This window comes from Triticum urartu, chromosome 1A (assembly GCF_056163025.1).
Source record: "Triticum urartu cultivar PI428250 chromosome 1A, HENAU_Tu73, whole genome shotgun sequence".
Classification (NCBI taxonomy): domain Eukaryota; kingdom Viridiplantae; phylum Streptophyta; class Magnoliopsida; order Poales; family Poaceae; genus Triticum; species Triticum urartu.
The window spans coordinates 32867117-32875328 of NC_141873.1; the positions used below are offsets into that span (position 1 = coordinate 32867117).

Here is an 8212-nt window from a genome sequence, read left to right on the forward strand (position 1 = left end):
TAGATGATAAATGCTATAAAAGAAAGTAGATGGATGCAACACTTACCCACAGAAGCTCATCATATAAGAGAAGATTCCCTTGCTTTCTCCTTATAATAACTTCCCATACTCGTCCATAGTAGAGGGTGTGGCTAGCTATCGTGTATAAGGGAAAGAGCAAGCTAGGAGAAGACAATTAGTTCAAGTTTGAGTCTTCTCAATTGGAATCAGAGGAATCAGGAAAACAGGCCGACGTTGTTGGATGCATAGACTAAGGTATAAATGTTGCAACACCGCTTAGTTTTTCAGTGGATCACAAAATTTTGTGGGCAAGCATGTTTGGCAAACGGGGTTTCAAAGCCCAAGGGAAGTGACAATGGGATGGGATTTGGTGAACCCCTCCTATTCACCCAATAGTTCCCCTCCGATACAAAGTTCCCTTTCGTCCCCAAAGATCCAAAGGAATCGCTCAAGGCTAATGACTAGGTGCTACAGGGAATCGCTTGAGCCATAATTCTCGTGTTGGTGCCGAAGAAACGTCAAAACTATATGTCCTCTAGGAGCAATAATCGGTGCATGCTAGTTCAAGGCTAGAGTGAATTCGTGCACAAGTACAACCTACATTGTAGGACATGTACTATTCAAAATGAAGACGGAGTAGAGAGGAACTTTCCGCGGATATGGTAATTAAGCTTCTTCCTACTAGCACACTTTATCAGTTTTATTCATAATGAATTTTGGGGGAAACCCCTTAATTCAAATTCAAAAAAATCGGTCTTTGCATGCTTTCTACTCTAAAGTCAAGCTATCTAACTCTCTAATGTACTCCCTCCGATCTAAAATAAGTGTCGTGGTTTTGAACTAAGGTTGAAGTGGACTTAGTTTAAAACTGCAACACATATTTTGGATCGGAAGGAGTACTATATACTACTTCCTTCGTCTCAAAATAAGTGTCACTGATGTAATACAAAATTTGTACTGATTTAGTACAAAATTAGAGACACTTATTTTGAGACAGAGGGAGTATATAATAACCTCTTGGATCAAAATTTACTACGTATTTAAAAAAAATGTGCTCCTAAATTTCCATCCTTTTATTCTGATTGTACAATGTATAAATTGTAGATGAACAACAATAATAACATATAATTTAATCATGAGGTATCATCCGTGAGTTGTAGAATTGTAGATGAACAAATAATGGAAGGCATTAACATACCTTGGTAGGTCAGAAACCCGATTTCAAATAGATGAAGCATATAACAGTACGGTTTCAGCATTCATGCATCAGATATACATTGCTTCCGCCAAATCTTACAACTTCCATGATGCTACTGGTTTTCATTGCGCAAATTTTTGTTACTTCCTAATAACACTTGCGATTTGAGACTGAACACAGGTCTCGCTTAGACGACTACTCATAGCACTCGACTACAAAATTATATTAGATACACAAAAGAAAATGACGCACCCCATATATTTTTTAACCCTGATATTGCATCTCCGTAAAATCCCAAACAAAGGACAAATCTGATCAGCCATGCGATCGGAACAGATAATCACGCGCTCTCAAAAAAAACTGGATAATCACTGTCGAACATATCACTAAGACTAGTCATAATGGATGTAACTTAACTAGTAAAATCACACATTTCAATACAAAATTGCTTATGTGGCAGCTAATTAATAAGGAAAGAGGGGTTTGTGGTAACTTAGGTAGTTACTGTAACATCACACATTTCAAGACATAATGAGTCTATAGCTTAATAAATGAACTCTTTCATGATACCATTCATATGTTACTACCCACTATGAAGGTAGTAATATAGACTAGTAACATCGGTAAGTTACTACTCTATGTTACTCCCCACTATGAGCAGTCTAACTGAATCCAAAACAAATAAAGTAAAAGGGCATGGTTACTCAGATAACTAATAAGAAGTAAGGCAATTGAGAAACAGTATAATGGGGCTAGCTAGGAGCCTCCACGGCGTTTTAAGCCTCTCAGCCGTCGGATCACCCTAACGTGCGATCTAAATCAGCTCTTGATCCTCTCCAGGTCATTTCACAGGCTGCTGCTCCGCTGAACGAGGGTCCGTTTCTGTCCTTAATCGGGCCATCAAAGGCCCAGGTCCAGTCCAAATACTTCCACGCGCACAGGCCACAAGTCATCCAGAGGTATTCCCTCGACTGCTCATTTTCTCTTCCTTTCTCTGCGCCGCTGCCGTTCCTTCTTCGACGATGCGCCGCCGCCGTTCTCCGTCCCGTCGCAAGCCTTTTCTGTGTGTCTGCCTCCGCATCGGTGCCCTCCACTCACCCTGTACTCATTCTCCGCATGCCTTTTTTTTGATTTTTTTTGTTTTTTAATGGCTTGTCTTGCAGTGTTCCTACATGGCGGCTACTGCGGCCGCCCACGCCACCGGCATCCATCGCCGGTTGTCCTCCTCCTACATCGGCCTCCATGCCCTTGCCGCTGCCCCACGCGTCCCTCCCCATTAGGTAATTGAAGCTGAAACTGCCATGTAATTATCCTGATAAAGGTCCAGTATCTACCTGTATGCCTCTATCTATTTTGTGAATTCTCCTGACACCGATCACTGAAAGACACATGGAGATGTAGACATTAATCGAGTAGGCTGTTATGTGTGTTCTATTGTTAGACCGGTATTGCCACTGTACTATCTAAGAAAGCTAATTGAAACTAAGCTTGTTTAGGTTGCAAGATAATTACCGATTGAAATCACTTTCCTAGGCAATTAATAGATGTACGACATTGATCAAACAAATGAGAAGCAAGCTAGCAACGACCCAGTACTCGAGTAGAGATTTTCATATGCTTGATTGCACTAGTAGAAAAAGGGCCATTTGTCCCGTTTCATAAGGCTCATCTGTCCCGGTTGGGGAACCGGGACTAAAGGGTCGTTACTAATGCCCTAGGCCTTTAGTGCCGGTTCTTATACCAACCGGGACAGATGGGCCACCACGTGGCCGCTCCGGCGAGCCCAGGCACAAGGGCCTTTGGTCCCGGTTGGTAGCACCAACCGGGACCAATAAGCTTCCACGCGTCAGCATTTCAGTGGCTAGTTTTTTTTTTGAAAGGAGGTGGTTTATGGGTTAATTTTGGGGGTTAATTTAGGTTGGTATAGGTAGCTAATAGGATGTGTCCTCTCTTATCTCTGTGCTACTGCTACTGCTATACCTAAACATGACTTAGATTGAAGTGAGGCAACATGTGGTGCATGTCGAAAGTAATACTAATCCTAACTTGATCAAGTTTGGATTGTACTACTTTCGACATGCACCACATGCATGTTGCCTGCACTTCAATCCAATCCATGTTCATTTCACCCGCTGATATATAATAACTCTTCATGCTCGCATCATGCATCATCATATATAATAACAAGTCTACTAATCATCATCATACAACTTCTACTCGTTATTAATAAAAAGTCATACGATCATCATCCTCATAGTCATCGAACCAACCCTACTTAATTGTTCTTAGCACATGATCATCAGTATTAGGTAGGACCTAAATACCCTCTTTAAGGTAAAATAGCATAAAACAATATAGACCCTGACTCTCCATTATGGAGAATGGAGATCATCCTGTCTCCAATTCTTGCGCTTCGCTTCCTTTTGCTTCGAAGAACCTCATTACAACTGTCCATACATTTTTTCCATCCTTTGATTTGCATGTCTCCATTCCTTTTAGAAATCTGTTATGGACAGTTGAGATTCATAGGATGACCTGGCTGTATGTTCAAAATATTAAGGCTACCTTTCTGATACATCAAATGAGGCACATAATTCTCTGGGATTATCTGTTGAAAAACATAGTAATAACTTCATAGTTAGCAATGATGTACTAGTTTTAGAAGTATGCAAAAGATGCACGGATGTCGTAATAGTAAAATGGCGCCACCACCACCATATCGATTGTGCAAGTCAAGGTGCGCCAACAGCCTTGCAACTGGCAAGCTGTTCGACATCTACTTCCAGCTGAGTTTCCGTCATGCGGTGGTAAGAAATTAGATGAAATGTAACAACTATTTTATTGTTAGTGTTGGCATTACTGCATTGTGTCATTTTGCTTTTTCTTATACAGATCGTCCCATGCAATGTGAGGTTGAAATTCAACAAGCTGACGGGAGACACTGTGACATTTGAGGCTCCTGGGGCGCCGTACACTATGGAGGTCGAGAAAGGACGCAATATGTCGCAGATTGGATGAGATGGATGGGCCTGTTTCCTCGCCCGCATGCGTCTTACTGGTGGTGAGTTGATCAGCTTCTCCTTCAGAGCAGAAAGACCCAAGCTGGCTGTCATTTATCTCAACCTGGTGGAAGATGATGAAGATGACGAAGATAATGAAGATGACGAAGATGATGAAGATGATGAAGATAATGAGGACCCACTCGATGAAGATGATGAGAACCCACTTCATGAAGCCATCGTAGCTCAAAGAATGAGGCTGAGCGAGGAGGTGTGCAACCTATGGGACATAATTCCGCCACGTGATGACTTTATCGGGGTGCCATTCGTGACCCGCCTGACAAGTATCATGGTCGATCGGCATGAAATGGTATGTTATACTGACTGTAGTAATTTGATAATATATATATGCTTTATTGTTATACTTACAAATGCAAATTGTCCAATGATATGCTTAGTGAATCTGATGATATGCTTAGTGTAGAGTCCAATGATATGCTTTGTGGAATCTAGTCGATGATATGCTTTAGTGTAGAGTCTGATCACATGCTTATTAGTGTAGAATCCAAGGAACTATTAGTAGTTTAGATAATCCATATATACTTATTAGTAGAATTCATGCTTAATTAGTACAAATGCGTAGTACTGTGTCTTTTGATAGTGTAGAAATCTATACTTAATAGAAATATATTTGCAAGAGTATGTGCGAGGCTATTTATTAACTGATCTGTTTTTCTTATTCAGAAATTGCCAAAGAACCTATCTGTGAGTTGTGGTATCGAGCCTCATGAAGAAGGCTCAGCTAGACTACGCCTTACCGCAAGGGGCTCCGTCACCACCTGTACTTACCGCATGGACACAGACGGTCGCACACACTTAAACTCGGTTGGGTGGAAGAGATTCCTCGTTGGCAAGAATCTTCGTGTTGGACAAGCCATCCTAATTACTATCAGGAACACCCACCGCCCAGGCTTGAGGATGATGATCGTCGTAGATATCATCTAGCTATATCATCTAGAACTACATTTGATGATCGTCGTCGATATCATGTAGAACTACATATGATGATCGTCGTCGATATCATCTAGAACTATATATGATGATCGTCATCGATATCACCTTTGTACTGCTTGAGGAGGCATATGATGATCGTTATCGAGTAATTTGGAATGGATGTAGTACTACCTAGTACCTATAATGCTTTATGAAATTGATATCTAGTAGTACCTAGTATCTGAAAATTAGAGTTTATTGAAACTAAAACTAGGTAGGAAGCGGGGAAAAATGATGAAATACATAGCAGTAGCGCGGGGCTAGGAAAGCGCTACAACTAAGTAATAGTAGCGTGTTCTGGAAAAGCGCTGCTGATATAGTCAATAGTAGTAGCGCGGGTGCAAACCGCGCTACTACTAACAGTTAGCTGTAGCGCCTTATTGGTAGCACGGCTGCCCGCTGCTGATAGCCTCAAAACCCGCGCTACTACTAGGGTTTTCCCTAGTAGTGTAAACTTACTGAATTTACAACTGAATTTTTAAATGAAAATGTTACTGAATCTATAACAGAATTTATAACTGAATCATGTACTGAATTGTTAAGTGAACAAATTACTTTAACTATATTTTGGACTGAAACTATAACTGAAACTTTAACCGAAACTTTAACTGAATAGTTTACTCTAACTGAATTTTTAACTGAAACTGTATTTTTAACTGAAACTTTAGTTAAATCTTTAAGTGAAACTTTAACTGAATTGTTTACTTTAACTCAATCTTTAACTTTTACCTGAATTTATAACTGAAACTTTAGTTAAACCTTTAAGTGAAACTTTAACTGAATTGTTTACTGTAACTGAATCTTTAACTTTTAGCTGAATTGTTTACTTGAACTGAATTGTTTTACTTGAACTGTAGATTGAATGATGAAGTGTGGGAAGTCAGATTCCATTTCCATGACAGAGATAATCTTGAAAGAAGCCTAAATGTGGATGATATCACATTTTACAATTTGATTACACTAATAGAGCTTGAAGGATATGGCATGACAGACTTTATGTATTATGTCAGAGATCCAGCTGTTGGGGTTTCACGTATGGAAGAACTGACAGATGATGATAAGGTGTAGGAAACGTTGGATGACCTAGTTATCAAAGGTCAGAAGGTGGTGAACATAACAGTCATCAGAAGTGATGCTCCAAGACCTAGTGATTTGAACATTGGACTAGTTTGTGAGGAGCAGGTTCCATTGTCTGAAATTGGTGTGCCAATGGTGTCTGAGATAGATACAGCATGAGTATTGTTTCCTAGCCCTAGAAAGCCACAACCAGTGCCAGTGCAGGTCATTAACACATAGGAGAGTTCATTTTTGAAGCAGAAGTGTGCACCAGTACCAGAATTTGCAATGGAGATTGGTGAAGAGAGGCATGAGTATTTCATGGAGCAAGCCCAAGATCAAGAGCAAATTGAGCAACTGATGGAGCAGAAGAGGAATGAAGAGATTGAGAAGTTTAGGAAAAAGGGGAAATAAAAGGAGAAATACAAGGCAGCTAAAAGAAAACTTCCAAAGCTAATGGCTGAAGATTTCATTGATAGTGACAGTGACACAGATTTACTAGCAGATGAGGATATAATTGCTAGGCTTGAGGCAATGAAGAAGCATATATATGGTCCACTTCATCATAGTGAAGGGGACACTGATGTGGATGAGCCATATGCAGCAGATGAGGAGGAGGAGGAGGAGGAGGAGAAGGCACCAGAGGAGGAGAGGGAAGGGAGCATCATAGGAGGAAGTAGCAGAGGAAGTAAAAGAAAGGGCCAACCACAATAATCTCATGCTAGTTTGGATGAGATTATTGAGGAAGATTGGTTTCCTTCATCTGATGAGGAGAGCAACCCTGGTGACCTAAGTCGGGAGGAGAATGATGGGGCTCAAATACCGTGTGTGAAGCTTCCAGCTGATAGGAAGAGCGGGGCTAAAAAGAAGAAGCCCAGAGTTTGCTATGATGAGCAAAGGGAGAACCCAGAAGAGCAATTTATGAAGAAGATTTGTTTTCTAGACGTGACCCAGTTCAGGAGGGCACTTCTTAATTTTCACATCTCACAGAATAGAACCATGCCTTCCACAGGAACTGTCTACACAGGATTATAACGGTCTGCAAATTTGAGAATTGTCCATTTTTCATTGCAGCTTCTCAGATAGCACATGAGAAGACATTCTGTATAAACAAATTAAACTTGCACCACAGCTGCCCAGTAGTAGGAGAGAGCACAAAAGTGACTGCTAAGTGGTTGGCACATGAATGTTAGTCCAGAGGAATAGGCGCGCCCCGTGCCTTGTGGAGTCCAAACGGAATGAATATCAAATGGGCCTAAATTTGTGTTTCATAGAAAAGGAATATCAAATGGAGTCCAAACGGAATGAAACCTTCGGGAACGTGATTTTTGGAACAAACGTGATCCAGAGGACTTGGAGTGGACTTCAAGCAATCAACGAGGAGGCCACAAGGCACGGGGCGCGCCTACCCCCTGGGTGCACCCTCCACCCTCGTGGGCCCCTCGTTGCTCCACCGACCTACTTCTTCCTCCTATATATACCCATGTACCCCGCAAACATCTAGGAGCACCACGAAACCCTATTTCCACCGCCGCAACCTTCTGTACCCAAGAGATCCCATCTTGGGGCCTTCTCCGGAGCTCTGCCGGAGGGGGCATTGATCATGGAGGGCCTCTACATCAACTCCATGGCCCCTCCGATGATGTGTGAGTAGTTTACTTCAGACCTTCGGGTCCATAGCTAGTAGCTAGATGGCTTCTTCTCTCTCTTTGGATCTCAATACAAAGTTCTCCTCGATTCTCTTGGAGATCTATTCGATGTAACTCTTCTTTTTGTGTTGTGTTTGTCGAGATCCGATGAATTGTGGGTTTATGATCAAGTTTATCTATGAACAATATTTGAATCTTCTCTGAATTCTTTTATGTATGATTGGTTTATCTTTGCAAGTCTCTTCGAATTATCAGTT

The 8212-nt window shown here is 41.3% G+C and overlaps 1 pseudogene; it reads left to right on the plus strand.

Annotated features, from left to right (window-relative positions):
• The first annotated feature begins 1790 nt into the window (after window positions 1-1790).
• LOC147988768 (uncharacterized) lies at window positions 1791-7499 on the plus strand (annotated as a pseudogene).
• Window positions 7500-8212: the final 713 nt, after the last annotated feature.